Below are 18293 nucleotides of genomic sequence, written 5' to 3'. Positions count from 1 at the left end.
CAGGGGGATTGTTTTCCAAGCTCCAGGCCAAGGGATGGGGTCACTGCTCTGTAGGAATTCAGGATTTGCCTGGGGTTTAGGATCCGGGGAGTGGTGATGTGCAGGTGTGTGGGATAATCAGAAATGGGTGGGAAACTCAGAAATGAGTGGGAAAGGGGCACAGCAATGCCAAAACCAGGGCTGGTGCTGGACCCAGGGCACAGACAGACCCTGCACTGCACTATTCATTCAGCTGCACCTCTTCAATCCCGGGTGGCTCCAGGTCTGTTATTCACAAACCCAACTGCTGCTGTTTGGGTTCTCCCAATCCCCCAGGGAAACATCTCTGCATTGTCTCCAGAAGAAAAGCAGTCAATCTGTTTATGAAACTAGTTATGAGGATGAATTAACATTTAAAACCCTGCACAGTTTACATTTCCATTTATAAATTCTCCTGTTGGGATTATTTGATAATGCAAATTCTCATCTACTGTCTTAATAGACCCTTCAGTCTTGGGGTGGGTTTGGATTTCAATTGCTTTTTTTTTTCTTCCTCTAGTAATAGGATCTGCCTCACATATGACAGATTTGTCAGCGAAATTTTAACAAATAATATTAAATGAACTTTAAATGCCGTTTGTATCATCAGTTTTTAATTTCAAAAGTGTCATCCCGTTGCATTTGGGGAATATGTAAATGAACAGTTCACCTACTAAATTTTATGGCAGCCCAACGTGTCTGGAATACTTTGTGCTGATATTTCTGTTTATTTAATCCTTGCAATATAAGGGAAAGATTAGCTCTGTGTATTTTGTACATTTGTTTTATAATGACTTGGGTTTTTTTTTTTTTTTTCATTAATGAAATGATTTAGAGTGATGCAAAACAAGGTACAAATTATATTGGAAGTTGACTATGAAATAAACAATTCTGGGGGGGAGAAAACACCTGGATTAAGGAAAAAGAAGCACAGTCCTGTGCCACTACATGTGATGAAAATGTCTAAATCCCTGTGTTCACCTGGATTTACAATGAGATACGATAGAAAAGAGAAATGTTACACCTGAAGTGGAAGAAGGAGCTAATTTGGACACCCAGACTCTGCTCCATTGCAGAGCTTTAAATCCTGGCCAGCCACTGCTCCTCCTTGAGAAAGAGAAATTCTCACGTGGTCAATGCTTAACTCACTTTTTGCAAGTGTTTAAGGACCTTAAAAAGACCTTGCAGAGATTAAAACAACTCCTATAAGCTCAGGTACTCCAGTGGCTGAAGATTGGTGAAAAGAGCCACACCATGGCTGCTGCAAAAATACCCATTTTTGGCTCAGTGGTTATTTTCTGTTGTTGTTTATCTCGAAAGAACCGGAGGGTTTATTTGAGCAGAAACACACGGGTGGAGTGAATTACACTTGTCTGTGGTGTTTTCCCGCCCCAGCACTGGTTTCTAACGGGGGTGGCATTCCCAGGAGGATGATTTGACTCCTGTAGGCAGCTTTTGATGTGCTGTGCTGGAAGGAGGAGGAGGAGGAGGAGGATGGAGCCCAAGCAGCCGCCTGTGACTGTGGGGAGCTCAGGCTCTGCTCTGCACTGCTGAGCTCATTCATTCCAAGCGAACACGGGGCTCTGGGAGTGACACTGATATTAAGTAAGCAAAGTGCTCTGCTTAATCACAGCCCTTGTGTGCTCCTGAGAGAGATGGAGCCAGCAGAATTCCCACTTACACTCAGTATGGAACATCCAGAGCAAGATAACTCGGTCAGGATCCTTGTCACAGCTTGTCTGGAGAGGACAAGGAGAGGTCTTGCTCTGTGAACTGGCCTAAAATATAGGTAAATTTTGAAGAGAATACCTCTTGTTAACGCAAAACAGCCTCTTGCAGCCCCTTGTCCCTAAGTGCCTCAGCTGAGCCCTCTGTCACCTCTCTGAGCCACCTGCTGTCACCTCTCACGAGGAATTGCCACTGCAAGAGCACTCCAAGAGAAAATAATACAGATTATTTTTCCAGAGAGATGCCCCACTCTTGCATATCGGGCAGAAGGGTGCTCAGAAGAGTTCTCTGGGTTTCAGACAGAAGCTCAGGACAAAATACTGCCTGTGCTCCAGTGTCAAGTGTCAGAATTGCTGGGGAAGTGGCAGGGCCAGCTCAGCAAGGCTGCATTTCAGTGCTCTCCTCAGCTCTCAGATCTCCAAAACTGGTGGCATCCCAGAGAGATGTAGGAGAGAGACAATTCCCTCCCTCCCTTGGTCCTCCTCTCCCTGCTCATTTCCACCTGCGTTTCTTTGTCTCTCCTTCCCTCCGAACCTCCCTCGTGCTTTGTCTTTAAGCGGCCGTGGCAGCAGTTGGGTTGTGGGAGCCTTCAATTTCCTATTCAGTTCACCAAGGAGCAGTAATTTTCTGCACTTCCATAATTATGGGAATTTTAAGCAAACTACCCTGTGGATGATTACAAGCCGGATTCAATTTCGGTTGCTTTGATCACCAAGAGGATGAAGACACTGCTTGAATACTTGGTGGTGTTCTCTGCCTGAAGAACCTCATGCCAGCTGCTCCCTTCCTGCCTTTCCCTCCCCACCTCGCTCCTCTCAGCCCCCACCACTGCTCCCTGCCAATCCAGGGATTGTCTTTCTGCTGCTTCTTCAGCTTGAGTGGAAGAAATAAATGCCTCTTCCTGGAAGATGAAGCTCTGTTAAAATCAGTTTTCCCAGTGAAGAGGCAGCGTGTCCTGATTGTTGGAGCAGCGCCTAAGGAAGGCAGAGTCAGGGAATTAAATTTCCGGGCCTTTGCCTTGGTTTCCTCATACAAAACAATGGAATAAGGGACAGGGCATTAATTTGCTGGTTTACTTTGTAAAAGCTCCTGTGAGCAGCAATCTGAGGGCAAAATGCCCAATTCCTTGGGTCTGCAAGATGGTTTAGGAAGATCTGTGATAGAATCACGAGATGGTTTGGGTGGGAAGGAGCTTTAAAACTCATCCAGTTCCACGCCCTGCCATGGGCAGGAACACCTTCCACTGTCCCAGGTTGCTCCAAGTCCCGTCCAACCCGGCCTTGGACAGTTTCAGGGATGGGGCAGCCTTGGATATCACGGTGCCTTTGAAGTGATAATTGGTTTTTCCAGCTTTTATCAGCTCTAACACCCAGCACTGAACACAAGACCTTTCGCCATCACCTTTTTGCTTCAGCTGTGCCTTCACTATCTCCCTGATTATCTCCTTTCCGCTCCAGGGCTGGGAATCCATCCAGGAGGGAACGGCCCATTGCAGCGTTTAATCGCTTCTGCTTCCAGAAACAGGACAATGACAGAGCAGGCCTGGAGTGGCTGAGGACACCCTGAGCCTTCAGGAATGTCTGGTAAAGGCTGAGGGGGCTGGGAGATGAATTTCAGGACTGAGGAAGAGGACAGAATAAAGGTTTGGGTGATCAGCAGAAGAGCTGGACCGCAGCAACTTTATTCCAATTTACACCCAGAGACTGTGGCAGGAGCTGTCCTAGTCCTTCCCAGCACAGGATTCACCTGCCACAGGAATCTCTGCTCAATGGGAGGTCAGGGGAGGAGGTTCCTGTTCCCAAATGTGAGCATGATGGGCTGTCAGCCCCGGTGTATTAATAGACTATTAATGCTTCCAAGTTTCCTGAGCCACGTGCATGGGTTTTCGATAGGTTAATTAGGCCATATTTCAGGATAATTACAGCTGTATATTTCTACACTAATTAAGTGGCTTTAAAACATACCCACAATGTGGCTCAGTGAATCATAATTAAACTTCCTCTGCCTCCTGCTATACACTATGGAACTAATACCCATAAAAGACCCGAGCGCTGCTCCTTGCCAGCAGCAAATTGGAGCCTGCAAAAAAAAAAAAAAAAAAAAAAATCTTATGGAATGTCTGCCTTTTTTTTTTTTTTTTTAATAGAATCATGTACAAATTAATTCAAAATGAATATTACATGAGTCATCAAAATGCTGCAGCTTCCCTCTCTTTATTTATATTTATCCTCCCACGTGAGCTGTCACCTGGAGGAGCCGGCACACTCCAGGGTGAGGGGAGAGTGACTCATTCTTGAAACGTCTCTGACAGAGAAGGGCTTTGCTTTTCCCTCCCTTCCAGCTGGGGAGGGCTTAAAATCCATGGAGAATGATGCTGGAATCTCCCACTTCTGGAAATCTCTGGCTGGTGGGGGAGAGGAGACAATTCCTGGCTGCTGCCTGCTTGTCACTGCCCCCTCCTTGGTCCTGTTTAGCTGGAGGGTTGAAATTTCTTTTTCCTCTGCTTTTTCCTCCTCCTTTTTCCTCTGCTCTTTTGGCATCTGATGCCCTTTCAGCCTCCACTTGACAAAAATACCAGCGCCTTGTCTTGTAGTTTTGTCATTCCCTGAATGATCCCAGTAATCCCTTCCCTGCACTGGTTCCTTGCATCCTTCTCAAGATGATCTATCCCTTTTTCCTGCGCCTTGTCCCCAGGTATTATCACACCTCCTGCCTCCTGATTTGAGCTCTTCCACTCTTTTCCCTGGCTGCTTCCAGGCTCAGTGTCCCAACATTTGTATGGGGGCTCACTAACTCCCCTACAGTAAAAATAATCACTGAGTTCTTCTTTCCATCAGATTTTGCCATTTCTAGGGGAATTTTGTCTCAGCAAACTTAAATCTCCATTTATTTTCATCCCCCTGTCCCTCAGCCCTTCCTGGATGTGTGAAGGTTGTTCAGAAGTTTAAAAGTGGGATTAAGTGTAGGGAAATTCAGCCTATATCTGGGGTTTTTTTGCATTCCTGAACTGATTTACTCCAATTGTATCTCCAAGCCTTTGATGGGAGCTTGCAGCAAGCATTCCACTGGAAGAATTAATAATTAGATGGAGCAGTGATGGGTGCTGTGGAAATAAAATGATACAGATGGACACAGAGATAGATCAGTCTGACTGAGAGAAGCGAATTTTAAGCAATGTTTTAGCACATTAATGGAAATCCAATGTGATATTCACCCAGGAAACTCATTCCAGGGGTTGAGTTCAGCTGCTCAGAAGACAGCCAGAGCCGTGTGAGCAGCATAGCCAACACCAAACAGCTTTCATTTCCCTGCTGGAATCTTCCCAGCTAATTCCTGATGCAAAGCAAAGCAGATTCAAAACTTCCACTCGGAGCAGGGCTTCACACCCGGGGTCCCTCTGCCATTTTTATGAGTTACCTCACCTAATGAACAGATTCTGGGAGAGACAGAGAGCTCCCAGACAGGCAGGGGAGCCAAATTTGGAGGATTATTGATGAATTATTCAGCCCTCTCTGCCCATCACACTGACATGTGAGCAGGAGCTTAATGCCCTAAGGCACCATTTCATTGTGGGAGGATAGATCCTGGTTTATAATCAACATATTGCATAAATGCCCTTTATTTACGTGTGCAAAGCAATTTTTTCTGGGTCTCAGGCCTTAATCTCAAGTGTCGCCTGTTTGGGAACAAGAAATTAAGTTGTGTGTGAGGTTCATTTCCTATGGACCATGTCAAAAGCTCTTATGGAGCAAGGAAGCAGGAAAACTGCTTGGTTCATCACTTATTTATTTCTAATGAATGGGAGAGGAAAAATGCAGCAAGACAATCCAGGTGAAGTCGAAGGGAAAGGTTTTTAATGAGGACTGAGGAAGGAGTTATCCAGGACAGTCATTGAATCCCCTTGCAGGAGGTGTTGGATATCTGTGATTCTGCTCCAGTGAAAGGCAGAGGGATGCAACTGCACAGGTCTAAGACAGAAAGGAAGAAAATTAAATTGCAGGTCAGCTGAGACAGTTGTGATGAAGATGTTCCAGAAGCATCGCTGAGCGTGGGAGCCGTCAGCCTTGGCAATGTGCAGATTCCCCAGCATGGATAAAACCTGCTTTAATTCCAGCCACAGGCACCTTGTCCTGCCCAGCCATCAGTGCTGAAGGTGACTTTCTGTTGAAAAGCAGAATGGGAGAGAAGAAGAGGGAGTTCAGCAGATCCTGGGAGGCTTCCCCCTCTCTCCTGTCCTTGGAGTTCAAGTTGCAGGTCCAGCAATTGCTTCAGGGGCTGCTTCTCCCCTCAGCCAAATTAAATCTGCCCCAAAGCCTCCAGGAATTACAATAGCAATGCCTTAAAAAAACCCAAACCGAATCTAAACCAAAGTGCTGAATTTGTGTCACTTTTAGACCTGCAAGTGAGGAATTTAAAGCTGTTTGAAGTGCCCTGTTCCATCTCAGAAGGAAGGGAGTCAACCTTCCCCTCTTCCTGCCCTCCCAGATCCTGGACAAAGCTTCCCACATGCCACTAATCCAGTTTATGTTGCCCAGGGGACTCTTTTCCTGTCTCTGGAGGGACCCAGGGCTGTATTTTGATGCAGCCCCCTAAGTGCCCTGCAACACTTGGACTGGAAGGCTCTGTGTAAACTGTTAACCACTGTCATTAATCGCTCTGTTGTGCCGCTGCTGACTTTTATGGGGCAGGCACTGCAGCCTGGAAAAACATCCCTGTACAGGGAAAATATCCCTGTGCAGGGAAAATAACCCTGCTGGGGCTGAGCTGGAAGGCCGAGCAGGAGAGGGGGAATCAGGATCTGCAGCTGAGAGGGATGAAGGGAGGATGCTTTGGCAGAGGTAAGGGGAGAGGCCAGGCTGGATGCATCCGTGGGGCTGGAGCTGCACCAGGCAGTGCTTCCAGGAGCTGGAGTTTGCTGCAATAACTCCATCCCTGAGTGCAAACACAGCAGGGTTGGCCCTGAATACCGATGGGCTTCGTGGCTGTGTGGGCAGGCTGAGAAAAACCAGCCCCACCTTCACCTGCAAAAGTCACCTCAGTCCCCAGCAGACACCACGGGCACTTGTGGTGACTTCCAGCTAAATTTTGGGCAAGAAGGTAAAACCAGGGGTGGGATACTTGGGTTTGAGGGATGAAGAAATGGTGCCACAGGGCAGGAGAGGGCAGGGTGCCCCATTCTAGGGGAGATACGGGACAATGGGGCTGGGGGTGAAAAAATGAAGTGCAAGGGCCCTTTGGGGTGCAGAAGGCAGAGGGTCCCTGCCAGGCAGGCTGAAACAGAGAGTTTCAGGGAGTCACTACATGCTACCAAAGAGCTCTTCAGGATGCAGGTGAGCTGAACAAATGGAAATTGCATGTGTCCAAGGCCGAGGAGAGTGTGACAGCTACAACTGCTTTTGGAGACAGCCCTTCCTGGCAGGCAGCTCCTCTGAGCTGCACAGCACGGAACAGTGGCTTGGCTGCATCCCTGTGCTCCCACCTCCTGTTGAAAAGGGGGTATGATCCCCCCAAAAAACCACAGCCACTTTTGTTTGTCTTGCCAACAGAGCTGGTAACAGATTAAAGGATTTATTCGAGGAGAAACGCTCTCACCCCTGGCAGTTTTAATAAACCAATAATCAAATAAAGAAGCAACTACAATAAATTAACATCTTTTACCAGAATCCAGGCAAGACTATCCTTTTAAAGCCATTGTCAGAGTTGTAACCGGTGAGACGAGGGAGGGAGGGGAGAAGAAGGAGCAGCAGAGGGGAAAAGCAGGGAAAAAAGGGAAAAAAAAGCGTTTAACCCTGGTTGTTAGACATGCGAATCCCACGTCTAATTTCCAGCGGCCTTACAGCGTGTGTGAGTGCTGATAAGGCCTGTGTGAAATTGCCAGCTCGGGCTGAGGCGTGGATGTGCCATAAACCATTTCTTTATTGAGCAGATAAAGGAGCGAGGCCGGCTGAGCATGACTGAGCCATTAAACTCTCCAGCCGAGCAGGAGGGGTGAAGAAAGACACCCACTGCCATTAGGAACACCATTAGTTAATGAGGAAGTGTGTGTGTGTGTGATCAGAGCGGGTTCTCACACACACACCTGGGCCCAGGTTCTGTGTGGGGGGAGCAGGATGCGGGGGGAAGGGCAGGAGGGGTGGTGGGGACACTGTGTGACCCCTTGGAGAGGTGTGCAAGGGACTGAGCGTGAGGAGCAGCTAAATAGGGAGAAATCCAGGTGCAAAGCACATTCCAGGGGAGTCTGTGAGGAGCTGGGGACTGGGCCAGGCAGTGCTGCTGCTGCTGCCTGCTGGAGCATCCCCATGAGCTGGGCTGTGTTTTGGGTACTAAGATTTTTTCAGCTTTGCTGGGTGGTTTCCCAGTGTTTGGTGTGCTTCCTGAGCATGTTAGCCCCACAGTTTTGATCACAGAATTGTGGCATAGGATGGGATTGGATTGGAAGGGACCTTGAAGCCCATCTCCTTCCACCCCCTGGGACAGCTTCCACTAGACCAGGTTGCTCCAAGCCCCATCCAACCTGGCCTTGGACACTTCCAGGGATGGGGCAATGCCTGGCCAGACTCACAATAAAGAAATTTTCCCCAGTATCTCATCTAAACCTGCTCTCCCTCATTTTGATGCTGCTTTACATGCAACTCTACCCCTGGTGCACTCACTGGTGATCAGTAGGATGAGGAGAAAGGGGAGAGATGTGCAGCCCTCAGGCTCTTCCAGCTATGGATTCCTCTCCTTTCCCAGCCACGGAAGGTCCCATCCCAGCTCCTGGCAGTGTCTAATGTGGCACCGTGTGGCAGACAGCTCCTGGCCCTGTGCTCACTGCTAATGGGAACAGCGCGCCGGGGAGCAGGGAATGAGCGGCCGCGGGGCTTGGGAACACTTGGGCTAGAGCAGACCAGTTAAATCAGAGCAGATGGCCACATTAGCCCTGCAAAAGAGCAGCCTCTCGCTCTCCCCGCTCATCACAGGCCTCCCATCCAGTCTCAGCCTTCCAATTTTCTCGGCGAGCCTCTGACAGCTGCTCCAGGGGAAATTGCGCTGCCGGGGCACGAGGAGCGGAGCCCTCACCTCCTTTTCATTACCCACGAGCACCAACTCCCTTTGTCTTCCAAAGCAATTTCATAGCCGGTGCACAAACACGGAGCCATCAAAGGAGCCTTTCACTGGGCTGGCACGGGAGACAATGGGAAGCAGATACACCTCCATCAACAAAGGGCCGCATTTCCATTTTGATAACAAACGTGCTGGCTCCCTGTCGAACACCAGCGTCTTGTTTTCCCTCTGTTTTCCCTCTCCTTCCCCCAGCCAGCCCCAGCATGCTGTGTACAATAGCACTTCCCTTCCCTCCCCTCGCCACTTGTCGTGCTGACAGATCTGATAGTCCTGCATGCCACGCTCTGCCTTTCCTTCCAAACAGCAGAGAGACAGAAGAGCAGGCCTTGTTTTCCTCCCTTTCAGCGTTATCTCCCTCTTTCATGTCCTCATTATGATGCCACCGTGCTGATGGGACAGCAGAGATTTAGGAGCTGCCAGAAGGGTGTTTTCCTGTGTGTGCCCTTCTCCCTGAGTGTGTGCACTGGAGCATCCCCAGGCTCGCTCCAGAGCTGAGTGTGAGTTGTTATCTCAGCTGGATCTGAGGAGGGGAGGAAGGAGAGGGCTGCACTGGCACGGGGCTTCCAACTGGCTGACACCTGCCAGGTACAGGTATGCTGTTCCTTTAGGATCCCTAAACATGGCCCTAACGAAGACAAGCTAGCATAATTAGGGGACTCCACCCATTTCTAAATTATTCACCCGTTTTACCGCCTCCCTAAAGTGATTATCTCAGGCAGATCTCAGCCATGTTGAGATGTTCAGCAGAAGATGAACAATGCTGGTCCCTCTTGCTTTGGCAAGACTGAGAGAGCCAGGCACTGAGTTTCCACCCATCTCCCCACCTTGCCCAGTTGCTGCCGTGTGGTTGAGGTGTTTCCACCAAGACCAGCACCTTGTGCCTGTCTGTGCTGGTGACAAGGTGTTGGATGCTGTGTTAGAGGGGAATTATCAGGGACAGCCCCCCCAGTTCACTGCTGGCTCCCAGGCCCTGCAACATTCATGTCCCCACGGCCAGGGGAAATGTGAGCACATCCCCCTGGGAGCAGCTCCCAGCTGGGGTCTCCTGCCAGAGGAATCCATCAGAGTGAAACTCAAAGCCAGTGGGGACAGGAGGAGGAGCACTGGGAGAAATTTTTCCCTGAGCACTCAGGCTCTAAAACAGCCCTGCTGTGGAGCAGCCCAGTGGGTCTCAGCCACTGGAATCCTGGAGAGGATTCCCACGAGAGGCAGGAGAGGAACAAAGAGCTCCAGCTGCTTGTCCTCAGGGGCCCTCGGTGACAAAGCACTGGCCGAGCACAGCTCACTGCTGGGAGAGGATCTTGAAACGCGGCTGCAAAGACGTGACTCAGGTTCCTCCCTTTGCTGCTATCCAGTGGCAATCCAGGGAAGGGCTCCGGTTCCAGGAGCTGTCCAGAGCCCCGTGCCTCCCTCTCCTTTATCTCAGTCTCCCGTAACAAAACCGAGCAGTAGCAACTCCCTCTTGTGATGGGTGAACACCACAGGCACTCGCTGCTGGTCCTCACACATGGGTGGGCTTTACTCCCCAGAGGTTTTTAGGGTCATTATTTCATCCACCAACAACTGACAAAATGTTCAGCCGCAGCAGAGGAGCAGTTTCCTTATCAGGCTGATCCTGGGAGGACGAGCAGGTGCCTGGGCTGCAGGACCTCCTGGTGCCGTGGCACAGAGCAGGGGCTGGGAGAGGAGCAGGGGTGAGAGCTGAGGCTGATCTGGAACAAAAAAAGAGAGAAAGGATGAAAGACAACCTAAGGAAACACCGAGTGGGTGTGAAGAGGATGAGGAAATACAGAGGAGACCTTTCTAAAGGAATGGAAAACAGAAAAGAAGCCTTGCATTCAGTGGATTGTTCACCCAGATCAAAATGCCAACTAAATTAGGATATTATAGGTCACTGAACAGGGATTGCACAATGGCCGAGTCTCTAACAAAGGTTAAAACACGGAACAAAGACAAATAATGACACAACCCAGAGCCAGTGACCATAAACTCCAAACAAAAAGGAGGGCAGCACGCAGAGGATGTGAAAGCAGAAGAAATCGTTGTTTGCAATCAGTGCTCAGTGGGTCAGACTGAAAATAAAATGGCTTTGCAGAGCCAGCATCCGAGATGGGGACACAGAGACAGCTTTGACAAGGTCTTTCAATAAAATTAATACACTTCAAACGCTTGGTAGGAATAAAAACCCCACATCAGCTCGCAGACAGACAGGAACATGTTTAAAATGTGCAATGTATGAATGTCAGAATGAAGGAAAGAAACCCTGGTTTCTCTGAGCTGCTCGGTACAGCTGTCTGGGAATTTTTCTGTGAAGTCTTTGGTTGGAAAATCACTATTTAGCTAAATTGAAGCTATTTGCAATGAAAAGGGCAGTTTTGCTAAACTTCTGGGTTTGAAAACATTCACAGAAAAGCACTGAAATGGTTGGATCATGGCAGTTCTTGCCTGGTATTCCAAGGAAATGGAGTTATCGGATCACACCACATATGGCATCCGTGAGAAAAGGCTTTTCTCTCCCCTCCTACAACTCCTGAACCCTCTGAGACATTTTGTTCAGCTGTGACAAAGGGACAGGGGGTCTCAGTGTCATTAAACTCTACAGCAGAGGGACTTCAGCCATTGGGGAAGCTGCTGGGTTGTGACAGGAAACACCAGCACCCATTTTCAGGGCTGGTTCCTCTTTTCTGTCCCCCACTGCCCTGCTTTGGTCCCTGGGCTCTCACACCCTCCAGCTGGGCCCAGAATCTCAGAAATCCCCACTTCCCCCTGATCTCATACAGAAACCATCCCTGCTCTCCCAGACAGGCAGCCCTCTAGGTGACTTTTGGGGTTGCTATGGCAGCAAAATTGATAACTCCCATCTAGAAAGGCAATTCGATGTCGCGGAGGATGATCAGCAGCATCCATCATGCCCATACCCCATAGGTGCTGGGGTAAATGACCACCACAGCTGCTCAGCTGTGTTTTTCACAAGTTCTCCTGGCTCTGTGCTGTCACTTGGGCCATCCCAGCACGTGGAAAGTGAGTGAAAGACACAACATTCTTCCTTTGCCACAGCTGTTTTAGTTCCCCTCAGATGAGTCTCGGGAGAGGGTGGCTGCTGCTCTTTGGGGGGATGCTTTGGGTGCTGCGTGCTCTGACAGATGCTCCCTCAGCTCTGTATCTTGTTCTGCTGTGAGGCTGAGATAGCAAAGTCTTTGCCAGATTTCTTTAGGATCCTCTTTTTAATACCCCAGATCTGCCTGGCAGCCGGGGAGGTTGTACAAATCAGAGGAATGTGGGGATGCAGAGGATGGAAAAGGCAGGGCTTGTGGTCTGTGACATCAAACCAGTCTGTTATCTCTGCCTCCAGACTGAGGGCAGAGCTGGGAGTAATCCATCCTGCAGCTGTCTCCAGCAGCTGGCTTCAGATCTGAGCCTGACAGCTCTCCCTGCTGCTGCAGGGACAGAGACTTTGTCCCCTCAGGCTGTTCCTTTTCCCTGGCCCTTCCCACAGCCCCGGATCTGGGAGGCAAAGGTGTGAGCACATGGCAAAGCCGAGAGCACAGACTGGGTGTAAAACCTCCTGGCTCCAAGGGATTCAGGTGACAACAGCATGGGGAAGACCCTGTTACTGTTCCAGACATTTCCGGGGTCACCACATCCCACCTTCTTTTGTCACAATCATGTCCCTGTGAAGTAATGTTCAAATGTTCATTTTTGACAGTAGCGTTCAAAGCAAACACTGCTCCTTTCCCTTCCAAAATCCCAGGCAAAAGGACAATGATGAGATCCAGCTGCTTGTACTGCATCACTTAATAAATGCTGACATTTTTACAGGGAACACCAAGTATTTTGTTGGTGTTAATATGACCCACACAGGGTTAACAGGACCCCCAAAATTGTTCCCTCCCTGTGCAAAAAAGGGCAGATTTGCTCTTGCCTCTTATTTCATTATTGATTTTACCTGTCTTTTCCTTTGACTCTGAGATGCTGCAGCAGAGAGGGGATCAGCATTCCACAGCCCTCAGACCTGGGGAGCCCCAGTGCCCATCCCTGGCATCAGGGCAATCAAAGCAGCCACTGCTGCTGAGCTCTGCTCTCCCTCCATTTCCCTTTTGACCTGCCTTTTCTCTATTTTGTTTTTAGGCTGTTTCTCAGAGCTCTCTGAGCTGCACGTTTCCTTGGCTTTTATTGTAGTGGCTGAGGTAGCAATAGCAAGTGCAATTTTCGAGCTGTGTTTCATGGGTGGTTTAGAATAAAGCCCTGCATTAGCCTGAGCAGGCTCCAGAATGCTCTCAAAGCCACTGCTTGTCACACACACCGTGCCCTGCCTTCTGTCCCCTGCTCACAGGAGTGACACCGTTAGCAGGACTGGCCCAGGGCTGCTGTTTCCCACCCCCATCCTCTTCCTCAGTGGCCCTCCAAAGTGAGAAAACAATTGTTTTGTTGCTCCAGTGATGGAGATGAAGGCTCCTGCTCTCCTGTGCTCCATCCCACGGGGGTGCCACACACCCAGGTCCCATGTGCCAGGTGCTACAGGGTCCCTCCAGTGAGGGCAAGAGCTCCAAATCATCATTTATCCCTCTGAGGATTTTCCAGCCTGCACCTCAGCCCTCCTTTCTGATGGAAGGATAAATAACCATGACAAGCTCCAGGATGCTAAGGGCAGGCTCTCCTTCCCTCCTAGGACTCATCCATGCAGCTGCTGTCACCTTGCCTGCATTAATCCCATGGCAGCCCAGCACACTGCTGCTCCAGCACTGCTCAATCTCTCCCTGGCTCACAGCTGTTTCTTCCCCGGTTGGAGCAGCTGGGATTTGCAGCTCCATAAAAGTCTCTGAGCACCCCCGGGGCCCCGGGCACCCTCATGAATACCAGTGCTTGGTATGGAAGTGATCTGCCTGGGCAGGGCAGCAGGCACAGCCCCTGGGCTGCCACTGGTGTCTCTTGGCTGAGGGCACCTCATCCCTCGGGTGTCCCTGTCACCCTCACCATGGATTCGGATGGAAAAGCTTCACCCAGCACACAGGGATGAAGGGTGTCTGTCACAAGAGTCCAGGCACATGGCAGGCTGCAGAGGAGGGGATAACACAGCCCCCGGTCCCTACGTTCACTGCCTGCCCACAGCCAGGCACAGCCCTGAGATGTTTCTCCGCCAGCCCTGCCGCTCTCCCGCTGTTCCCAACACGTCCAGCACAGCTCGTGCTGTTCCCAGTGACTCACTACCAAGATATCTGGTAAATACACAAAAATCCTCTGTCTCCCCGTGTTACCCTGAGCCTGGGGAAGAAGCTCTGGGAGGGAACACTCCTTCCGACATGTCCTCTCCTGGCCACCGCACCCAGCTGCCTTCAGCAGCTCAGGTTCTCGAGTGGGTGAGCAGGGAAGGGTTTGTCCATGACCTTATCAAAGCTGGAGTCAGGGAAGCAGTGAGGTCTGCACCTCATTGAATGGAGTTAGGAGGTGTGATGGTGCTGCTGGACAGCCGTGGTCTGCAGAAGGAAAAGTCTCGGGAGCAGAGGGAGAAGGGCTTTGTGTTGAGGAGCAGCAACAAAACTCAGATAAATGGCAAGGCCAGTTCTGTCCAAGGCCTCGAAAGATCTCTGTGAAATTGAGACAGCTGGGAGACCTTGGTCCCAAAGCCATGGAGCCGTCCCAGAGGGCCGGTCCCGGTATCAGAATGGCTTATCCAGGAACTCTGCCCGCCTCGGGATCAGGCAGCTGAGCTGAGATTAACTGGCCCCAGGGCTCCCTGTGCCCATTGCAACACCCCTGGCACCACAGCTGCCTGCCTTGGCACCCGGAGCAGCAGGACAGGCTGTTGTTGGTGCCACCAGGTCACGCATTTTGGCATCGAGATCGCTGGGTGTGCAAAAGGGGACCCACCAGCTGGAGAGGGGGTTTGGGCCAGATGGTGGCCAGGATTAGGGGTTTTTCAGGATGCATCAGAAACCTCGATGATCTAATATTGCTCCAGATGTGAAATGCCTTAATCCACAGGGAGGAGGTCTTTTTTTGGGGGGGAGGGACAGTTCCTGCCAAATCCCTTCCTGGAAAGGAATTCTCTTGCCTGGCAGGGGGTGGTGGTCTGGGAGTGCATTGAAAAATGACAGAACGTAGCTGGCTCACCACTCTTCCCTGGCAAGCCACACACAGAACCTCCCTGCACAGCAGCTCCCATTCCTTTCCACGCAGCCGTTCGGGCTAAGAGATTTTTTTTTAAATGCCTTTATTACAGGGATTATTACCGTAAGTAGGTTAAACCATCATCGACAATGCCAGCCATCCTGAGGTGAAAAAAAATAGTGACTTGGAGGCTGGTGATTTCAAGCAGCTGCCCACCTCCCCTCCCAACCCCACTCTGACTAATTCAGACCTCAGGCAGATGCCTTTTGGCTATGATCTCCAACGCACAAAGAAAGCCTTATAAACAACCACCATTGTCCCGAGATTGCCATCTCTGCCTCTCCGTTGTCGCCCTCTCCCCGAGGCAGAGTCGGAGGCTCCCATTTGTGCTGAGGAGAAGCAGGGCAGGGCTGCATCTCCCCTCTCTGCTCTGAGCTTTCCTCCCTGTGCTCGCGGCTTTGCTGCAGCACAGGCACAGAGCTGTGCCCACCTCCTGCTCCCAAAGCGAAAGGCAGGGCTCGGGTTTGGGTATCTTCACTTCCCTTCTGCGTGAATTGGCCCCTTTGATTTTTCCATATTGATGTCACACCTGGATTGGGTTCATCTCCGTGTTCCTGAGCGCTCCCAAGTGAAGGAGGGTTTTACCATTTAGGAGAACACGTGCCTGAGCAGGGTTTGTAAATAAGGACTGAGAGCCTCAGCTGCACTTTGGCTTCCCAGCTGGACTCCCAGAGGGTTTCCATGTGCCCCCCTGTGCCTGATGTGTTCCTGCAGCCCTCGGGACCTTCATGTCCCCTTTTAGGACAAAGTGTAGTGGAACACCAACCCCAAAAGATGGATGTTGAGGGAAATTGAATGTAAAATTCTGTACCTGAGCAGGGTGACAGCCAAACCCCTCCTTCCCAGATTATTTGTGAGTGATTAGGCTGGGGCAACATCCCTGTTACAGAGGGTTTTCTCTCTTAGATAACACACCCAGCCAGCCCCTATTCCAAATTAATTTTATTCCTTCTGGCCTGAGGGGCTTAACACAGATGGAGAGCCTGAATCCCTGCTCCCCCAACCCCAGACACCAAGGAGCTGGGAGGAGGATGGAGCTGGATTCTCCCTGTGTGAGGGCAGAGCTGCTCCTCCCAGCCTGATGGGGAAACACCAGTGTCAGGGGGTATTTTCCAAGAATAGATAAGGGAAGCAGAGCGTTTCCTGGAGCTGGTTTATGGTAGTTTTCACACTTACCAGCTGTTTGCACATGAAATTGTTTCACACGATTAGGCAGGTAACAGCACCTCTAAGCCCTGTGTCAAATATTATTACGCAATAAAATAAAACCCTGAGGGAAATCGTCTTGACACACACCCTGATTTACACCCTGCACCGTGAAGATAATTACATTTCAGTGTGATATATAAAAGGCAGCAGAGGAAGCTGGTGGGGAAGGTGCAGCTCTCTGCAGTACCTGCTCAGTCAGAAGTGTCTTGTTAGTAATTGTTTTACAGGAATCAAAACCACCGCTGGAACAAGGAGGGACTAACAGGCTGATCCCCAGGGTGGCTGTGAGGAGGGCTGGAATTAGGGCTGATGGGGGAAGACAGCTCTTGCTGAACAGGTAACAGGGAGGGGGAGCAGCCTGACCTTTTCCTGCCTCTTCATTTCCTAAACAAGTGTACGCCTCCTATTATTACAATTTTCTCGTCCCCACTCCCAACAAGAACAAAAACATGGCCGAGGGTGAAGCTGTAAATGCATTTGGAGGTGTATGAAGCTGGTAGAGGGAGGGGCCTGGAAGGGTGGATTTGCTTGAGAGGGAGCTTAATATCTCTGAAAAGGGAATGGATCCCTGTTTTCTATTCCCTATTCCCAGGAGAAGGGCGCTGGGCTGTGTGGAAGCTTTGTTCTCTGACCTGGGCACGGGAAGAAGTATTGGATTCAGTGGTCACTAGACCTTCTCTGCCACCCATCCTCACCTTGCCTGAGTGCAGAAAGATTTTCCTTCTTTCCCAGTTAAGGGGAAGGCACTTCATGGGGAAATCCCAGGAAGGACTGAGATTTAACCTGCCACATTGCCCAAGTGCTCATGCTGTGAGTTCAAGAATTTTAATGTCTTTTTTCCTTCTCTTTCTTGGAGGTTGGTGAGACCAATCCTTTCAGGAAGTGAAAAAGGGACCTGAAAGTCTCAGTCCTCACCTCCTTTCCTGGTAAGAGAAGTTGTGGCCTGCAAATGCAGCTGTGGAGGTCCGTGGAATTTGCAGGTGAAGCCTGGGATGGGGACAGTGGATAAAATGAGCAGAGGAGGCCGAAAACTGGGATTTACTGAATTGAGTTGAATTGAGCACTGACCCACCCTCACATCTGTGCCTTTCTGCTTGTCTGAGCAAAGGTGAAATCAGCACTTAGTGATTAGAAAAAGAAGAGAAGAGAAAGAAATTAATTACTCCTAACAAACTTTTAAGATCATGGGTTAGGCACTGCCTTCTGAAAAGTCTCCAAATCTCCTCGAAAAGCCAGGTCCGTGCAGTGCACTTTACATGCGAGTAGAGTCTAATTCCCTGTCTGATAAAAGCAGAAGGAAAGATAAAAAAGCCGGCAGGCAAATAGGATTAATTGTGTGTCAGAGGTGCCTAATTAGAAAGAATGATGGACTGGAAGGCAACACACAGGAGGCACGAGCCAGCCCAAGCTGCTCTCAGTGGCCTCTTCTGTTTCCAGGAGCAGCAGCCCTGGGCAGTGTAACTGCTCCAGCATCAGCAAGTCCCTTTTTCCCATCTGTCCCCTCCATCAGGGATCTGGGAAGCCTTTCCCTGGTACCCCTCATGTGCCAGCGTGACGCCGGGACGATTTCATCCATCCGCATGTTTATTTACTCCATCTACCTTTCCCCTGAAAAATCAACGTGTTAAAGAACCCTTGTTCCTTCTCCCCTCTCCATTTCAGGGCCTGTCTTTCTGAGCCTTTTCTCCTGTGAGGATTTTGAGCAGCTGGACTGTTTGAGGCAAGTGTTTCTCCTCACTTTCAACCTCGGGGAACCTCGGAGTCCCTGGACACAGAGCTGGCTTCATTAGGATTTCTCTCTGCCCAGAGATGGAGCCTGGGTTGCCATCCTAAATGGAAATAAATAGCCAGCAGTGTTGCACTGGAATTTTCCATAAAGAAGAGCAGCTGGAGGGGATCTGGTTATTACACGTGATGGGAGGGTGCCAGTCTCCTCTCCTGCTTGGAGGCTCAGAGAGCATGAGTGGGACTAATTTCATTTCACCTAAAGCATTCAGCGAATCCTTTTCACCATGTAAAATCCATTGCAGTTTTCTCATTAATCCTCCAAAGTACAGACACTT

The 18293-nt window shown here is 50.1% G+C and overlaps 1 long non-coding RNA gene across 1 annotated transcript; it reads left to right on the top strand.

Moving 5' to 3' along the window:
• Window positions 1–16452: 16452 nt before the first annotated feature.
• On the top strand, window positions 16453–17950 carry LOC125338351. Its single transcript, XR_007208254.1, has 3 exons — window positions 16453–16567; window positions 17087–17210; window positions 17893–17950. It is a non-coding gene; the product is annotated as an uncharacterized LOC125338351 (long non-coding RNA).
• Window positions 17951–18293: the final 343 nt, after the last annotated feature.

This window comes from Corvus hawaiiensis, chromosome 25, assembly GCF_020740725.1.
Source record: "Corvus hawaiiensis isolate bCorHaw1 chromosome 25, bCorHaw1.pri.cur, whole genome shotgun sequence".
In the NCBI taxonomy this organism is placed as follows: domain Eukaryota; kingdom Metazoa; phylum Chordata; class Aves; order Passeriformes; family Corvidae; genus Corvus; species Corvus hawaiiensis.
This window is presented reverse-complemented; position numbering and strand designations above follow the sequence as displayed.